This window comes from Hippoglossus hippoglossus, chromosome 6, assembly GCF_009819705.1.
Source record: "Hippoglossus hippoglossus isolate fHipHip1 chromosome 6, fHipHip1.pri, whole genome shotgun sequence".
Taxonomy (NCBI): domain Eukaryota; kingdom Metazoa; phylum Chordata; class Actinopteri; order Pleuronectiformes; family Pleuronectidae; genus Hippoglossus; species Hippoglossus hippoglossus.
This window is the reverse complement of record NC_047156.1, coordinates 12,637,754-12,657,281: the sequence shown is the minus strand read 5'-3', so window position 1 is coordinate 12,657,281 and position 19,528 is coordinate 12,637,754. Positions and strand designations below refer to the sequence as shown.

Genomic DNA, 19,528 nt, shown 5'->3' with positions numbered 1-19,528 from the left:
GTGCCCTATCCCAACACTGGCTCAAGGCTGCCAACATACCATGGCCAAATAAAGTCGATTCAACTGAAAATTGCTGCCCAATTTCTGCATTCGATCTCAACTAGATTTTGCTTTTTTATTGTGCTTTTACAAGTTTTCTAAACATCGTATTGTCTGACTTATCATTACAATTAAAAATGTATTTCAACCTAACAGATTACGTTGTTTCCTTTGTTTGTGTTGCCTCCTCTGATGTTTGATTTAAAAGTTCAGGAACAAAGAAATGTAGTTTTTGACATATTCCCCCTTTTTTCATGATTAAACTTGTGAAGGCAACATTGCACAAGAGCCAGTCCTGCGGGCTGCTGACTGCATGTTAATGGATACGTGTGACTGACCTGTGTGAGGTCTGTGTGTGTGTGCGGGTCGTCTTGTGGAGCAGAGATGGAACGTGAGGAAACACTGAGAGCCTGAGCCACAGCCACACTACCTGGGAGAAGAGGCAAAGGCAACTTCAATTAAACAGGAAGCCCAGTGTCCAGGACGAACAGTGTTTAGCTAGATGCATCATCAATGTGTGAAATGTTAGGACTTTAAAGACCTGTTCCTGGACCTCAGGGTTACTGCTCTTGTAGTTTCATGCTTGTTTTCACACCATACTTCTTAGTTTACCACCACAAGCTGAAGTTATTATTAGTTGAATTCAGTTATCTTTAACTTTTTAATTCCACACAGACTGAATTGAGCTCATATTGTCAACGTAGCCTCCAAAAGAAGGTGTCGTTTTCTATATTAGGCATTTCATAACGCCTGGTGCGAATCCGTCTCTTTAGAAGATATCAATAGATACGCTGTTGCCTATGGGAAAATTAGCATGGTAAATGAACATTAACTCGCAGATGGTTGGGTATGGGGCATCGCTGTGGCTCCTAACAAACAATTGATTAACTTGTAAATTCCCATTGCCCAGCTGTTATTCAGGCTGTTTTCCATAAATAAAAGAGGGGGAGTAGAGAAAGGATCCAGATGCTTTGAGTGCGGCAGAAAGGCAATCTGTCATTGTTCTCACCTAACACTGATGGATGCCGCTTTGAATGGGCATTGGTTTTAGTTAAACATGACAAAGTGAGGGATGACACGCCAATGGTCACAAAGGTCTTGAGGTCCAGCAACGCCTCGGCAGTTGCTTTTTTTTTTCAGCCAAGACGACCTCTTGTTCATGTATCAGCTGCCAATAAAGGGGAAAAAAGTTGTCGGCCCAGTTTGTTTGTTTTGTTGTGTGTTCATGTTGAAGTTGAAAAATGGAAAAATGAACAAAAGTTACATGGAGACTCTAACAATACGGCACCCGGAGCAATTAGAGCATCATCTTTCTTGACAAAGACTTAGTTTTGGACATTTCTAATATTTGGGAAAGAGTTCTGATTCCACTGGGGCCATCACAGCTCATGTGTGAGGCAGAACAAATCCTCTTTACAACCAACTTGATGCTTTAGTCAAAGTAGTTAAATACAATGGTACAGCACATTACAAAGATAATGGTGATCCCTGTGTCCACTTATTCATGGAATTATTCCAACAAATTCTAGCCAGTGGATGTCTAACAAAGTTACTGTTAAAGAAGAAGTGATCATTATCCTTTTTTTTCTTCAGAAAGAAACTCAAGCAAGTCCAGTTGTCTACGTGCACATGTAAAACCCCTGAAGATACCATGACCTGGATGAGTGAGAACCTTCACAGATAAGTGATCATTATGCGATGAACCATATTGGCAGTAAACCCGACCATCAGGTAAAACCATCAAATGCATCCAAGTCAAATCGTGCAACATGGTATAAAAACTTTAAGACCCAATGTGTTTTAGGAATATGGCTGTCAGTGGACAGGAACGTGGGAGGAAAAAAACAAACTTCGCTGTGATGTCAGGTTGTGAATGGTCCAGTAAACCCAAGAATAGCTAAGAGTGATGTAAAATGCACATGGGCCGCTCTTCCAGCTGCAGATGATCACATATATGTTCTCAGTGAAGGATGATATCAGAGATCTGGAAGAAACAAGACGAGTCTGTCTTTGGACCGGAGACTTGAGGCCACTGGACCAAGAGGTGATCTGGTTTCCCAGATGCAGGGGGGGGGGCTCTACAGAGCACCACTGAAGTACTGTTTAAGTAGACGTCTGCAAAAGTCATCAGTCATTGTCAAATATGGTCGGGGTTAAAATCCACCCTAAAGCACAGACTTCTTTCATCTTCTATCTTTGGTCGTTTACATTCTGTCCATAAAAGAGCTAAACCATAAGCCTGCCAAACGAGGGGCAAGATTTGAGGATTTCAGGGCTCTCATTTTTTAAAACCAGTCAAAAGGAGACACCTCCCCAGACACACATATAACCACCACACACATGCAGTCACATTCAATATACATTTAGCTCTCCGGAGAGAGGAAAATCCCTTAAGGTTATATGAAATGTTTGAGAAAGTCAGAGTTAAAACATGATGAACCTAGAATAGACAATAGCACAGACCAATAGATATCAGTTACGTAAATACATCCGATTTTAATACAATAATATACGCTCTTCCAGAGTTTTACAATATATTTTTTTTAATGATTTGGCAAACAAGCGCTTATTAGTTAATTTTCAGGCAAATATGTTAACACTGGAAAATGCCCTTCTCTACAGAGTTCATTTATTTGTGTTTATGTAACTTTAGTTAAGAAGTGATTCAGAACTAAGTATTTCCTCTGATGAAATGGTGTTTGTATCAAGTTGAGTTCACAAAACAAAACAAAAGAACACAAAAGAAAGTGCTGAAATCAACCGTTCCTATACGATTGCCCTTCCTGGCCCAACAGGACCAGTTTAAACTTGTTTTACCGCCTCTGCAGTTTCTTTGTTTCGGTCAGTTGTGCATGTAGTCTCCCAGGAATGACTAACGTAAGACATGTTAGCACTCTGCCTGTTTTAGACAAGTTGTAGAGGTAACATTGCAGCATGGAGCTGCAGGTTGGTCGAAGGTATCGGTAGAGAAAATATGTCTATAGGTTTGGTTAATGGAGAATAAAAATACCTGACTGAGAACTTACTGCAAGATTCAGAAGGTAAATCTGTGTGTGTTTTTAATACTGTATAATTTGATGCCGTTTGTAAATGGTTGGAAAGCTGATCGTGATCAGTGGCCAAGCCATGACTCATGTCTGCATTGTTTTTCAGTTCAGCTCCAGAAAGCATGTGTATGAGTGTGGTAAAGGTCAAAGGTTATTTTCTAAACTGAATAAAAATGTTTTTTCTTGGACTATAAGGGAAACCCATGCTGGTGCTTTTATATATTTCTACTTTATTTTGGATATACTATTATTTTTGCACAACGGGTTCAGTTGAGCAGCAAATCTCTTCCCACAATATGAAACTATATACATCATTTGTAAGTGCATTTTTTGAATGTTCAAAGGTTTGAGCACAGAACATGTTGGGCAGTGTCTTTTTTATTTGTATACATTCTGTATGTCCAATTCACCAACATCTGTCCATTTCACAGCTAAACAAAGACTTGATGCAGAGGTGTTTGTCCTTGAGTTTACATGCACGTCCCAGATGGATCTCTGTTAAACAAACCAAGACGAGAGACGGTCATTGTTTTACTGGGACACATTCAGGTGAGGTGTTTGTTTTGTCCACTTCAGACAGTAGCTGGTCTTTTTCTTTTTAAATAAGACAATGCATTTCCCTCCAGCAAGACTAATGGAATGACACATCATCTAAATTCTGAATGTATAATTATCTTTTCATCAAGAAATGTGAGGGTGTATAGTGATAAGCAAGGTGTGAACAAGTGATGAGACTTTATGGCCATAATACATAGCTCCTAATATTAGATATTAGAGAGAACCACTATTCATACAGATCTTTTCTTCAATGAGGTTTTTATACCTTTTGATTTACACACCTACTATAGTCTACATTCAAGGAAATAGATAGTGAACAAAATATTATGTAAAAGTTCATCAGCACCACATACAGTCTACACAATATCTATAATGTTGAATCTACATCTTTCCAAAACAATTTTAACAAAGAGCCAAACATTATATTCTTTCTACTATTCTGACAGAGCAGGACACACAAAGAGAGAACAGCATTGCTGGTGGACATCTTACCTATACAAGCTATAAACGCAGGTTCCATTTCAGGCTGCATTGTGATTCTGGCTCTGTGATATTGTGACTTGATATTACATGTATTTTTGTAATGCTAATTTGAGAGTTCTATAAAGAGGACAATGCAGAAATGTTAATGAATATTGCATATGATATTCAGAAGCTTAATCAATGGCTGGTTCTTTACTTCTGAATAAATGGAGAGCACTAAAGAGCTGTGCCCACTGTCGAGCCCACTCACATGGCTTCAGATTTTGTTAGGAGAAGCAGTCTCTCCTCTACATACACAAATCAAGAGTCCTTTTATCTATCCCTCTTCATATAAACATATCTATGTATATGCTATCTTTATGGCTTTATATATTGAGCTGCTAGCGTCTCTGGCGAAGGGGTGTGAAACATTTTTTATTACTGTTGGCCTCTGTAAATGCCATTAAATATCCACGACTATTCCCTCCATAGCTTTGTGTTTTTAACGGACACGTGAAATGCGTAATACAATATATAAAATCAGAAAGCACTTTGATATCCATTCACTGGGTCTTAAAGCTAATTTTCAGTGATTCCAATACTACTACAAACTATTCAAAAATATATAAAATATCCCAGACCACACTCAGAATCAATTGTTTTAATTACCTGTATCAAAGTGGTTACTTTTTCGCCCCTGTCCATTGGTTTGTTGATCATTTTGTCTGTTTGTCTACAGAATTACCCAACAAGTACTCTCACTATTTGTGTTAAGTCAAAGGATTGAATTGCTCTCTTGAGGTTTGCTATCGCTGTAATGATCTGAATATCATATGAAGTAGAATATTGTGATATACTGTATTGTACACTAAATCGAAAATGCCAGTTTTCATTAAAACAAATGTAAGATGAACCACAGAACAGAAACGTATGACTCCTCCTTGTGAGGTAATTTCCTGTCACCGACTGGGTTTCAACTGCGGAGAACCAATACGATTCCAGTCATCCCTGGGACAGAATGTCAGATCAGCATGTTTTTTGTGATGAAGCTTTTAGTTCTCTAATGTGAGTCCATGCGGCCAGACTGCTCACAGACTTGGCCGCTGGATGAAGCCAATTGTCTGAGTTAGGCAGAGGAACACAAGACTCCCCACTTGGAAAAAGGAGGAAAAAACCATGGAGGAGGTTTAGCAGTCAGCCCTCAGACAGGGAGACTCTAGAGGAAACACCAGAAAGCCATTAACTAACCGCAGTATTATGGTCATCTATTTGCTGGAATGGGCTACAGACAGCTAATGAACAAGTCCATCACTCTCACACACACACACACACACATACACTATCACACTGAGAAGCTACACACACTGAGAAGCAATGCTGAAAGAGCTCTTGCTTGTACAAAACAGTGTGACAGATCAATGCCTGAATCCTAAATCAAGAGAAAAGGTTATTCTCTGTCTCACTGGGATTCCACTTACTATCCCCCCTATATCTAAGACACTCACATACCCTTTTAAACCAAACAAGTCCACCCCACCCCCCCCTCCCAAACAACACACACACACGCACACACACACGCGCACACACATCTCCTAATTAAGAGCGAGGCGGTGGGGCTTTTTTGTGTCTGTGGTTATGCTTGCAATGTTAGTGTCTGGAGTGTGAAAACAGATCTGATGGACTGGTGCCCTCAGCACTCCCTGATCAGGCTCCAGCAGGTATCCCCCATGATTGACAGCTCACAGGTCAGCCGCCCATCTCTCAGTCTGTTAGAGGGTGGGCGGTAAAGAGATTTGGAATGCCTGGGACCCTGATTGCTTTAATGCTCGCCTGTCAGAACCATTGTACAGCTCTGTATTATTAGGGCTCGCCATCTCTCACTGTCTGGAAGGTGTCGCGTCTCTGCTCTGCATAGAGAATCACCCCTCCATTCAAAATCCCCTTTCTTATTGGCTGAAAGGAAGAAAGCACAGATTTTTCCACCGAATCTCATGCATTGGGTTTTTTTTTTCAGATAATGCAACACGAGGGTCTCCAGGGAATGGTTTGGATGGTGCTGCTTTACACTCGAATGCAGAAGATTTGAGATCATTTGGCAATCATTTATCCCTGTGATACCAAACAATAGTCTATAAGATTATACGGGAATTACTCTGATGTTGCTGATTATGTATTTAATCTCGTTGAGGTTTCTCTTTTACCACTGTTGTGTCCACACCCCTGGAGCAGCAGATGACAGCTTTCTTTATTTTGCATTCTGCTTCTCTTTGTTTCTTTTTAACTTTATAAGCCAAAAAAATCCCTCGAAAACCTGTGATATTCTGGCGCAGCTGAGACTAGGCGCTGGACGACATGGCCAAAAATTATATCAAGATAAAATGTCCATATCAGTCAATGTTGATAGTTATCATGAATTATTATTTATTTATAAAGACTGACTTTATCTCCTGGGTGAATGTTGTGGGTTTAAACGTGTCTTTTTTGCAGAGAATGATTAACACTTGATAAACAGAAAAACATTTATTAGACTTTTGTTTTGTTGCTATTGATAAAAAAATCATACTGTAATAATTATTGATATTGTTTTATTGCTAAGTCTTAGCTGAGACTGAAAACAAACATTAGTACACTAAGATATATAAAAGATAACAATGGTCCCATTTCTAAATGATGGTCACTGAAAGCATCTCTTAAAAGAAGCCTTTATTTGATATGGTTAGTTCTGTGGGCTGATGGTGAGTAGTACTCAGATTGTCAATTATTAGAAAATCAATTCGCAACATTTCTGATAATTGATCAAAAAATGTTGAGGATGTGCTTCTTATGTCTATTTTACACATTTAAATATTGTTGGGTTATGAACAGCTGGTCAAACAAAACAAGAAATAAGAAAATGGCACCTCAGGCTTTAGAAAATGATGATGGGCATCTTTAATGAATTGTGATTAAGAAAATAAATGGAGATTTAATTGTAGGTCTTAATCCAGTGAGAAACCAATATATGTTGCACATTAGTAAGTATTTTGGGGTTTTCATGATGGGGAGCAGCATTAATCTATAATAACAAAAGGTGCAACTGTTTCATATTCAATACATTTATTTTACAGTAAAAAAATATCGTCACCTAAAAGTAAGTCATAACATGTCCAAACAGTGATTTTATTATTTTGTCACAAGTACAACAACCAGTTAATGTTAATTATGTTAATTAATTTGTATTCTTTGTGTCCTAAGCCAATGTTTCACTTTGACAAACCAATCAGAAAATATTGAAAGTTTCCTTTGTCTATATAGACTTTCATGTCAAAATAATTAAGACTATATACACTATACCTTTATAATAACAACCAATCAGAAAGTACAAATGTATAGTATAGTCTAAATGATCTTGACATGAAAGGGTAACACAGGCAAAGGATATTTAAGAATATTAAATCCTGCCGTGAAAAGTATTTCTTTCACTATAGTTCACAAAGAGCCTCCTCCAAAGATACGATGACCCAGTAAACAATGTCTCTACACGAATCCCTCGCTGGCTTTTTTGTGTTATTCCCCAGGCCGAGATGACAGACTGGCAGGTTGTTGAAGGTCATCAGAGCAGTGCCTCCTGGGCCCCTGGAGCCCAGGTGATGGTCAGGTCACATCCCCAAGTGCTCTTGCTGCTCCGGGCCACAGCAGAGACAAGTCCGCTGGGGTGCCACGTCGCCGTCTCCATGGAGATGAGGCGACAGGCTGGCCGCGACTCAGACTCACACCTTTATGGTCAGTGACTAAGCGTCTCAGAGGAGACGTCCCTGCCTAACAGCAGTTGCACACAAGTTGTGATGGTCCCCTCTCCCACCCCAAAACTATTCACCCTCTCTTATTATTGTCTTCTTTAAAGCCGGTGAAAGCACAACTTGGGACAAACCCCCGCCTCCAACAGTCCAACCCCCCATGCCCTGGCAGTGCTACCCTTGTGGGGCCTGCAGGGAACAGTGGTGAGATGTGAGATAAGACCTGCAAGTCTAGGCAGGGCCTGAGAGGGGATGCAAGCGAGGGGGCTGCCCACGCTGTCAATGGCTCATGATCCGTTATGGTTTTATTTGGGGGGTGTGAAAGTATCATTCCCAAATGCTGCCTCCTTTAAGATCTCCCTCTGTCTCCCGAACAATTGGCTGCCGAGGAAAGCTGGCTCGACTACAGTAGTTCAGTGTTCCTGTTGATCCGCATCCTCATGTCTTAATTAGACCAACTGTATCTGACAGATAATTGAATAGCAGATGTATGCTTCCAAACGTATACAACACTGACAGGGAGCTTTCAAGTTAGTAATCATACTGACGATATAATTCCTCATTGTGTGTACTCGTCCAAATCTGAGAACTGAATGATAACCTCTTGATCACTCTACCCCCTGAGTGTTCTTACTGGAAGCCATATTGATTTTGTTAGTCTGAGAGTCCTTGCATTGCCTGGCCTTTACCTCAGGGACAAATCTAATTGTTTATCTCTGGACAGACTTCAGCCTTTACTCCCTTCTGTCTCATTATGTGCCAAGATTTGTCAAGTCAAGTCTCTCCACACTCTCAAATCTCGCTTTACAACATGTCGTTCGGCAGAACACTACAGATGGCTTACTTATCAACAGACCCTCCCACATGGAATGCTACAAACATGACAGCACAACACACTTGCAAAAATATACACAAACCGACATACAATGTAATCACACTCCGGAGACATGATTACACACAAAACATGAGTCACTTTTTTTTAGGAAACACTGATTTTTGATATCTTGGTACAAGTGTTCTTGTGGACGATAATGAGGAACTGATGATTATTTTTGAGTCTACAACACAACGAACAACAGCAATATTACAATAGTTACCGCTCTTTAACAATTTGTCATGTTTTCTTATTTCTATTCAATGTGATCACAGATGACTTATACACAGCAATGATGACAACGAAAGTCCTCACTGAATCAAATGCAACTGCTAATTTCACCAGCTGGCGGAATTCAATGGAGAAATTTGTCTCACAAAATTCTACCAGTTTGATTTACTACATAAACAATGTAGTTTAACAATTGGGCACTTTTTAACTAAAAGGTGTAGGTAGATACACTGGATTATGTGATACTTACTCAACTGCAAATACAAATGAAGGAATGAAAAAGATTCTTAACATCACTACAATCAAATGTTCTGCTCAATAATCTCATAATTTTTCAATATAAACCTAGACTAGGCAATATGACCAAATTATTCCATTTCATATCAGTCAATATCAATAATTATCACAATAAATGTGATTATGTCTGGTTTAAAGTCAAATTTTTACTCTCAAGTGAAGGTTGTGGTTTGAAACTCTTGTTTAAAAGGCAGAAAATGATGACCACTTGATAAACTGCAAAACATTTTACAAATCTTCACTGTGCTTACACAATCCATAGGCATTATACCAATATACTTAGGGATTTTGTTATATTGTTATTAATGAATGTTATATTGCAATGATGATCAATATTGTTTAAGTGCCCAGCCATATTGTTTGTCTTAAGTTCTGTGTGGTTGAAGCCTCATGGTGTGAGCTATAAATAGCAAGAAAGTGAACAAAAGAAAATGATACTACAACTTAAAAAACAGTTCTTTTATCTTTGGAAAGTCCAACAATCATTCAAGGCTACGTAAAGACTTATCAGACTACTCGGTCTGTAGGTTAATCACATAAGACAGTATGTATATATATATTACTGCCAAGGTGCTAGAGTAAAAAACTCATTCCATGGCCAGACAATAAAATGTTGGAAATGTCAAAACTAGAGTTTGACAAACTTAAAATTAGGACAAAAAAAATTGTGACAAGTTTTTTTTAATCACCTTGCCTTCTTACCAGCCCTACAAACTCTCTCAGGCCATTGGAAGCCCTTGGACAGGTTTTATCAGCGAGTTAACTCCGAGGAAGTAGGCCAGATCGATAAGTACATTTTCAGAGAGGAGCCGGAGCAGAGAGTTAGAGGCGCGGGGGAGAGAGACGCGAGAGGCAGGGAGCAATCAGAGAGCTATGGATGTGCGTGCCTTCAGGAGCGGATCGATGCACTGACAGGAGCCCTGCTTTGTTCTCACACAGTTCTCAGATGTTAGGCGTGCTTAACATGATTGCTTAAAGGTTTTGTTTGCCTACATGTGTTTTTGTTTTGTCATTTTGCTATCGTTATAGTATATCCTGCTGTCCCTTTAGTCAGTAACTTAGACACGTGGTTAGGTTGGCTAGGTTTACATAAAATTTTTTCAAATTGAGGTTGAGCTAACATTTCATTCTTTCAAATTTTACAAATTTCTGGACATTAAACGATGGCAAAGTGCATGACAAGGCACAACAAAACTAAAAGAAAATGTTAACTAAACCTAATAAAAATGTGATTAACAATAATTTAAAGCATGCTTTTGAACCCATTTTAAAATTAACTGGTGAAGAAAGCATTAACAAAGACTCTGGTGCCCTCTGTTCTTTAAATACGAGGACTATTTGCTTTTGACAAACTGGTCTTTGACACCCCTCGTCATTTCTCTATAGTTCCAAGGAATTTTTTATCATTATAAAACTTCATTCTTTATCTTCACACCACATGGCCACCCGAAGCGAGTTAAACACTTTGCCTCGCTAAATACTCTGCCAAGAATTACTTCTAACGAGAACTTGGGTGTCCTTGCTTCCTCACAGAAAGGTGTTGACCGCAAAGGACAAGTAGGTGTCAATAGATGTGCTCTCAGCGCCTATGGGACGCTGAGACGCATGAGCTCTTTTCCAAGGCTTAATAAGATGGCACAGATGCGCCCTTGTCTGAGCACAGCCCTGTGTCTCATTGTACTTTGGCCTCCCAACCCTGCCATTGCAAGACCTCTATTGCATTGGCTGCATGAGAGGGTCTCATTAGGACAGGCAAACGAAAACCGGGGTCAAGGTATATAAAAGGTAGCCACAGCTAAGGAGCATGCCTCTAAGATGAGTTGGGATCTCCACCACGTCCTGGGGCCACCCCTGCGGACCTCTGGCCCTGCCCATTATGACCTCCGATATCCACCATTATTTGATGAAGCAGAGCTTGATAATTATTTTGCGTGGATGAAGAGGGGGGCACAATGTGAATGGAGTGTCTCACTTTAAGGGAAAAGATAGTAGGGGATGATAGGAAAAAAAGAAAAAACTAACAAAAAAAAAGATCAAAAGCAGGCCTTTTCGCTTTTCATGCCTCAGAGGCTCCAAAGAGGATAAGGAACAATTGGGCCCTGGGTATCCTGTCCTCTCTGGCAATTAGACTCAGCTGATGAAGTGAAAGGGATGAATGGCAGGGTTCAAGGCCTTGTGGAAAGATTCACACAACAGGGTGTGTTTTTTACCTTCTCCTCCTTTATCTTTGTCTCCACTTAGACTGGCAGCAATGCAGCCGGAATATTTCCAGAAGAAGACAATGTGATTCAAGGTGCCAAAACTTAATCACGGGGGCTGATGAGACTGAGGAGGTGTGAGAGGAGCAGGGGGGGGGACAAACAGACTTTCCTGCAATCACATGTGCACACACACACTCATTTTGGAGACGATGCACAAAAAGATGGTTCTCTGTGGTCACATCCATTTTTTTTATTACATTTGATTCATAATGTATTCATCAGCAACAACTACTACATACGGCACTACAGGTTGTATATAGTTTTCAATAAGATGAAGTAGATGCTTCTGACGTATGGATGATTGTTTGTTCTGATTGTGTTCAACATCTTTAAAAACACTCCTGATTGTCACCAGCCTAAAGAAAGTGATTTACAACAGTTGAGTTCAGACAAAGACTATGGACATCAACAAAACAATACAGCGTATGCTCATTAACATAAAACTCTTACTAATCATGTCAAACTTTGCATTTATATGTGAAATTTGAGATAAGATATATTTTCTACTGATGCTATGAGTGGGTTTGCTGCTTGGAATTACAATACTGAGAGAAAACACAAACATCTACTGGGTCAACTGAGACAAACGCTACAAAATAAATTAAAAGAATTAGTTCTGCAAAATTGAAGGAAAACAATCATCCAGCTTGACTGACATGTTTCAAAACTTGGGTAAGCATTTATTATGCAACGTTCACCATCAAGCAGGTAATACAGAAATCTGACCTCCTCATTTCCACTTTGTATAATCTTTGTATAATATGCATGTGCAGCATCGCCCTCTCAGAAGGTATGCAGCCCATGCCAATTTTCTTGACAGTAATTCATAAATTATTTATTAAACTGCAGCATTAACAGTTGACATTAAACTTCAAGCCAAGTCCTCTGATGTGTAGGAGGAAGTTTTAACCTGGCACACGGAGTAGGCAAAATGTTAAGTTATTGATTAAAGCTAGCGAATCCATTTCAGTGAATCCAGTTTTAGTGGTATGAAAATATTCAGTTTGGAGACTGAGAAAACTACAAGTGACAATCTTTTCATGGCTCGGTTGAGGGCAGAGATCCAGTGGTGCACTTTGAAGGTTGTTGGCTGATATTCAGAGTTTAATAAAAGAAATTAAAGTTAATAGATATTGAGATTTCTGTATTTAAAAGGTTGGGGAAGGATACTACAAGAAGTCAAGCTACACCTCACAGATATTAGCCGCATCACACTTATTTAAAGTGCTATCTTTCCCACAAACTTGCACCGACCTTGGTATAACTCGAACATTATAGGTTTTTTAAATAATTTGTTTGATTAAATTTATCATTTCAACAGTGAATTACAGCAAAGTCTTGCTTTGAGATGCTTTAATCGGAAAAAGCATAAAGTTACTGACCACTTTCTGCCATTTAGTGATCCTATATTTCACAGAAAGTGTCTTACAGTGCCCAGGCGAGCAAATGGGGCCCAAGGCTTAAACGACACTGCCACACTGCACTAAAACCTTAAGATGATTAGTGATATTCTTAAAACCTAGCCCACTGATAATGTGTTTAAAGAAGCGATACGGCTTTTCCGAGCTTTGAGTTCAAAGTCTGAGAAGCATGGGGTCAGAATGCCAATGGGCTAAACAAAGAGTCGCCAAAATGGGCTTTGAGGGATTTGAAACTTAGGCCCCTGAAGCCTTTTGATCAAAACAGAGCTACGGCCATTGAAATACTAAGTATCAAGTGCCTGCATGGGACTGTGCTGCTGCCAGAGAATGGTGGGATTCGCATGTGGGATGAGAAACTTTATGTTCAATAACAGATAAAAACGAACACTATACTTGGAGACTAAGTACAGAAACAGTTTTATTACAATAACTCTTATGGTTGCATCAGTTCTTTTGTCACCGATGGGCACCATCACAACCAACATTTTTCCCAAACCAAAATACTACTATATATTTTGACATTTCTAGTTGTGCGGTATGAGTACAATATAAGTACTATACGTAATATATACATGCTACTCTATACTATATTAAAAGTAGTCTTTATTGTAAAACCAGAAAACATATTGACACCTACAATTTCAAACTAATTTAAGATTAATGTTTGGATAATATTTTTTTTCCCCCATCATAATTTCTATTTCAGAACATATGAAGAATACATCAGGCGGCAAAAATATGTTTCACACCATCTGCTTTATCCATGATGATGTGTCTTAACTGGAAGTATTCAACTAGCTCATTAGTTCTACTCTCAGCGACTATTTGAGTGTATGTTCTTGATGAATCAAGAAAAAAGAGGCTCAAACTTGAACATATGATCAGCTCTGAGCAATTACTGGAGCATGTTTACATCTTATTCTAATAATAAATCCATTAACTCCAAAAGAATCCAACATTGAAAAACACCACATTGACAATCAGGCTAACAATGTAACCTGTCCCAATGTACAGTGCAATTAATACTTCTGCTTTTCCCTCTGATTTCAAGATACCGGAAGCCGTTAAATGGAAATGAGCAAATGATCTAAAACCAAATTCAATCACAAACTCAATTAAGTGTGTTTATCATCATCCTGGCAGTTTGAATGCAACACCTCCAGGCAGCTACATCAACACCTGAAGGGAACATGTGACAAAGAACATGTGATGGAGAATATGATCAAATTGAGGGAGTTTCAATCAGGCTCTTACATGTTTCCTTGTGGCATAGGTGGTTAGCGCTACTACGAGTGTTTAGCATATTCAAAAAACTATCAGCACGTTCAGGTCCAAAAGGTGCACGATGGTTCATACAGTGCGATTGTTGTATCACAACAACAACAACAACAACAACACACACACACACACACACACACACAATGCAGTGAGATTGGCTGCAACTGAAGGACATGAAAGTGCAGAACATGGCACAACATCTACTTTATGTTTGATGATACTTAAAATATGAGTGAATCAATGCCTTCCCCTACTTCTGCTCAGTTAAGTGTGGTATCAGGCACATTATCAGTTGCCTGTTTGCACGTAACTGAACACAGCACCATTATGCTCGCGGGCCTATCAGTTGCGGTTTACAACACTCACCTTAAATGCCATCTGGAGCTATTCAGGTTTACTGTGTCTGAGAGGCTTCATGGGACCAACATGCAATACGATGTGGTGAGTGTGACGCAGATAGAAGGGGAAGGCAAACAGGGCTGAGGCTAAACATTTCTTCATTAACCATTAATCTGCCCACAGTTTTCACGAAGCTTGTCAATTGCGACTTCCATGACTTGATTGGTCCAACCAACAATTCAAAACCAAAATAGATTCACTTTTCTATAGATTAAGATGGGCAACGCAGCATGTTTTCATATTTTAGAAGCTGAAACCATCAAGTGTTGAACATTTTTGCTGAGAAATTAACTTGAATGATTAATCTTCTATTCTATTTTCTGTCCACTGATCAATTGACTAATATTTGCAGCTGAAGAGGTGAAATTAACTCTGAATAAATATTGATGTGCATGAAACTAAAATGTTGCATGGACAATTTTACTCAAAGTATATCACAGTACAACGAAAGGGAAAAACACCATATGTACATGGGTGCAAGTGGAGCAGCCTTGAACATTCGTTATCACCTACTCTATACAAATCTTCCTTATCAGCCAAAGTACAATATAACTGACATATATTCACATTTATGCTTTCATTTTTTTCTCTCCTGCCCATCTCCTCCCTCCTACAGCCTGTAAGTATTTGAACTAATAATGTTCACTTTGTAGCAGATGAACATATATCAGGAACAAAAACTCAGTCCATTATTTAGTCCATTACCACTGACAGATGCTGCCAGATGACACAAAGACGTGGGATGCACAAAATATAATAGGCATCTTGTATTAATTGTACACATTTTCTGTCTCTTTTTTTTGAGGTGACAGGGCCATTACTCCAAAGTCACCACTTATCAGCGGTATCGCTGAGGATTAATGGTTTCACTTGTGCTGGTGAGAAATGTTTAAGTTGTCCTGATTATCAGTGCTAGGAAAAGAATAATGGTTATTTGTCATTGTGTTAAGCAGTTGGAGGAGGACTAATCTAACAAAACACTCAGTTAAGAATGTGATTAACCCTTTCTGCTGGGACTGAGGAGGACGTATATTGGACTGTGCTAAGCAATAAAGAAAAATAAATACAAGGTTGCCTACAGGAGAGCTGTGCCGCGCCGATTCATATCAGAATAATCAGCAGCTAGAATATTGTATATTAGAGGTACAAAAAATGTCCAAATGAAAGTAGCAAAGGCAAAAAAAAAGACATAAAGCCATATGTCTTCCCACTCCAATGGGATATTCTATATATTCTATATTCTTTTTTATTCATTCAATATTATTTCCATTGGTTTTGGTGCAGAATCTGGACTACCACATGGTTAGATGACAATGACCTACAGGCTAAAAATGAAAAAGTCTCCTCTTTACATAGAAACAAATGATCTAAAGCTTTAAAAAACAGACGGAAGCAATGACCTTGAAGACGATCAATAAGGAGCTTAGAGCCAAAGAACCACCGACTAAAAAGATCATGGAAAAAAAAAGGCCTCCAAAATGTTCTAGTGAAAATCCAAAGCCAATAATATCAAATCTGAACAATATAAGTCAAAGACAAACAGTGATGGCAGTTTAAACATTTAGAATTTAAATTTAAATTGAGACTTTGTATGCAACAACAGCAATTACCACCACCACTAGCTGCCATACAACCCATTTAACACATTTGTCTGGTGAAGGATTCCCCCCCCCCCCCCCCCTCCTGCAGTAGAGTCCCTGAAGCTTTTGTACTGGTTGTGCAGGCTTGTTCCTGCAGCCCCAGTAATCTACTACATTATTTTCCTTGTCTGTCACCTTTATAGTATCTATTAGCCACTCTCTGCTATCTGTTTGTGGAGCATTTTCCCTTCCTTTTCCCCATGAATGTTTTATATATTGGGGGGAGAATGATTGTTCTTTCGCAATGAGGCCGGCGCATGGCCTCAGTAAGACAAATTGCTCCAGAACGTCTAAATGGCAGTCAATGATAACTCATTGGAAGGAGAGTAAGTGACTTCCAATGGAGTGGATAGGGGACAGAGAATAATGGCAGAGCACAGGTGAAAAATAGATGTTTGGCTCGGTGTAATTACTCCATTAGGGGGCTCTCTGTTAATCTAGCAAACCACAGCAAGTGTTTTTACAGCGATGAGGAGGTGATGGGCGAAAATGACTGCGACTGGACAGAGGAGCCCCACTACCTCCCCAATCACAACACACACTATGAAGTGTTTACTAATGGACAAATGTACTCTCCGTCTGCGCTCACGGCTGCATCCCACATGTGCTGCTCCAGTTTCAAGTTAAGTGCGGTGATAGATGTATTGACGAAGTTCATCACGGTGCCGACATATTAATTACCTGCAATATGGTTCCATGCGTTCAGAGTGCTTTAACCTCCTCTGTCTCAATGGTTGTACCAGGGGGTGGATCAGCTGTGAGCCTGTTAAACATGAAAATCTGGGTTAGAACAAAAAAAAAAAGGGGGACAAAGGAAAAGCCCACCCGCTGGAAATCAACACCCCCATTCTGCTGATTTCCAGACAAACATAATGATAACAATTTTTTGACCATTTGGTGTCTGCTGCTTGTGCCCGTGGCAATCTAGACAAAAGAAGCTTGGGAAAAAAATGGACCAATATGGTCTTAAGAGTTTATTCTGACCACACAATCTGTTTTTCTTAAGTCAACTTTTAAAACACTGCTATGAGCACTGCCCACAGCTTTATCACTGAAGCTCGGATTGACCCCGTGTTCACCTTTTTACCATCTCCCATCTGTTTAGGTTCCACCCTAGAATCCATCCCAGTTGGCTGTAGGCCCACTTTGCATCGGGCTTTCTCAGCGGAACCCTCAACAAAACCCTGTAGGAGCAGGGGGGGTAGGGGGGGGAGAAAGACTTTGTGTTCGGACTGTTTCAGAGAAATTTCAGCTCCCAACTCGGCGTTTTTATTTCCGCGCTCCACAAGCTCGCTGGGTCTTTACAGGCCGTTTCCCCTGTGCAACATAAAGAAAAGATTTGGCCCTGTTTTCACTGCAGCCCCTCACTTGACTTGAATCCTGCAGCACATGGCAGCGATGAGAGGCTCTGAATCATGTCGTCAGTTCTGCAGTTTAGTTTTTAAAATTAAATGCATTTTGGGGCTTATCGGGAAAACACCCACTTATAAATATATAAACAAAACAAGGGGTTACATTTTATAGGAAATTAATCCATTCTTGTTTCTCTAAATGACTTTGCACTTATACTGAATGTGCATTAGATTAAAGGGAATTCCAGCTCTACATGTGTATCTCTTCCTCCCTGATTGGAGGCCTGCCCGTGCAGCCCCTCACAGCAGCTCATTACGGGGTTAAAGTGACCTTCACCTGGATTAAAAGCAGCGATCAGCAGGTGTACACAGCTCATAACACTCAAAGGCACCAACGGGGGGAAATACAAGGCGTCCAGCTGGACACCTTTCACTGCCTCTTCCCCCCGTAGTAAGAATAATAATAACAAAAAAGAAGAAGCTACAGGTTGTGGTGAGTGGACTTCAAATGCTAAGGACAGCGAGGAGGTGCCATTATCACTCAGCGCTGAAAACGAGCACGGTGACCCGATTAAAGCGAGAATTTCTGGGTCACGGTCCGGTTTTTCAATGCCTCGTTTGTCCGTCGATAGTGACACGGACCGTGGCTCGCACCTACCTGTAATACTATCTCCCTAAAAGTCGCGCTTCAGTCGGAGGGAGGAGGGCGGGAGGGCGGGTGGCCTGGTGGCTGTAACCCGACACGGGCAGCGAGGCAGCGGCTTGGCCTGCAGCGTGCAGCGGGGAGGAAGCGGCGGATGTCAGGCGGTGGAAGTTGCGGGCTGCGGCGCCGCTCAGTGGCCGCTCCGGTACCTGGAGCTCCCGCTTCCCCGTGCACCCTGTGTGTGTGTGTGTCTGTGTTTGTGTGCGTGGCCTCCAAACCAAAAACTTTTTAAAGAATGTTTTATTCTTTTTATTTGTTTTGTTTAGTTGTTTTCAAAGACTAAACTTTGAATGTGAGAAAACATTCTGAAGGGTACAACACCACCACCATCCCCTTAAAAACACACACACACACACACTGTTCTTCACTGTGCTCACTTCTCATCCACGCTGCCTCAGATCACTGTGTATTATTTTACAACTGAACACGTGGATCAATAAATCAATCAAACATCATTTGTATATAGAGTTAAAAAATCCTTCACAATTGACTGATAAACCAAGAATAGGAAACACATTTTAAAGAATGCTTAGAATGTAATACCATTGATTTGTTGATTTAGAAAACTATAATAAAGATAAAAACAAATAAAGGTAGTAAGTAAAAATAAGTGAATGAAATGGGATAAAAACACATACCATTAATATTAATGGATAGATACAATTTTGATGCAATAAAATAATGTCTAAACCAGTCTGAAGAGGTTTTTAAGCTTTAAGCAGGTCCTCAGGTATATAAGCGCTCTTGCAGCTATAGGGGCAAATGGAAACTAAAAGCTGTTTCATAGGGTTTTTGTGTTGCACGTACAGCTAAACTGATTCTAACCAGAGAACCTGCAGAGCCGTACTGGTTCTTACACAGTGAGCATGTGAGACATGGATGCTGGTGCGACACCATGAAGGGCTTTGAAAACAAGTTAAAGATCTTATCATGGTCGGTGTACAGGTCTTTTGTCTGTTGAGGGTCCTCACTTGTAATAAAGTACAGAAAGCGGATCTCTTCTCACAAACACACAGCTTCAGACCGTGTGCTCTATATTCTGTCACTATATAGAGATTATAAATTATAATAGCTGGACCAATTTATAGGCCTTTTTCAGGAAAACCCATCTCAGTCTGACCCACGAATCATGCACACAGTAAAACTCAAGTGCCACTAAGAGGTAGCAACTAATACACACGAATACTGTG

General features: G+C 39.9%; 1 long non-coding RNA gene across 1 annotated transcript; it reads right to left on the bottom strand.

Annotated features, from left to right (window-relative positions):
• Window positions 1-263: 263 nt before the first annotated feature.
• On the bottom strand, window positions 264-18,418 carry LOC117763721. The gene is made up of 3 exons (XR_004614206.1): window positions 18,294-18,418; window positions 16,965-17,046; window positions 264-469 (listed from the first exon to the last, which is right to left on the bottom strand). It is a non-coding gene; the product is annotated as an uncharacterized LOC117763721 (long non-coding RNA).
• Between the last annotated feature and the right edge of the window lie 1,110 nt (window positions 18,419-19,528).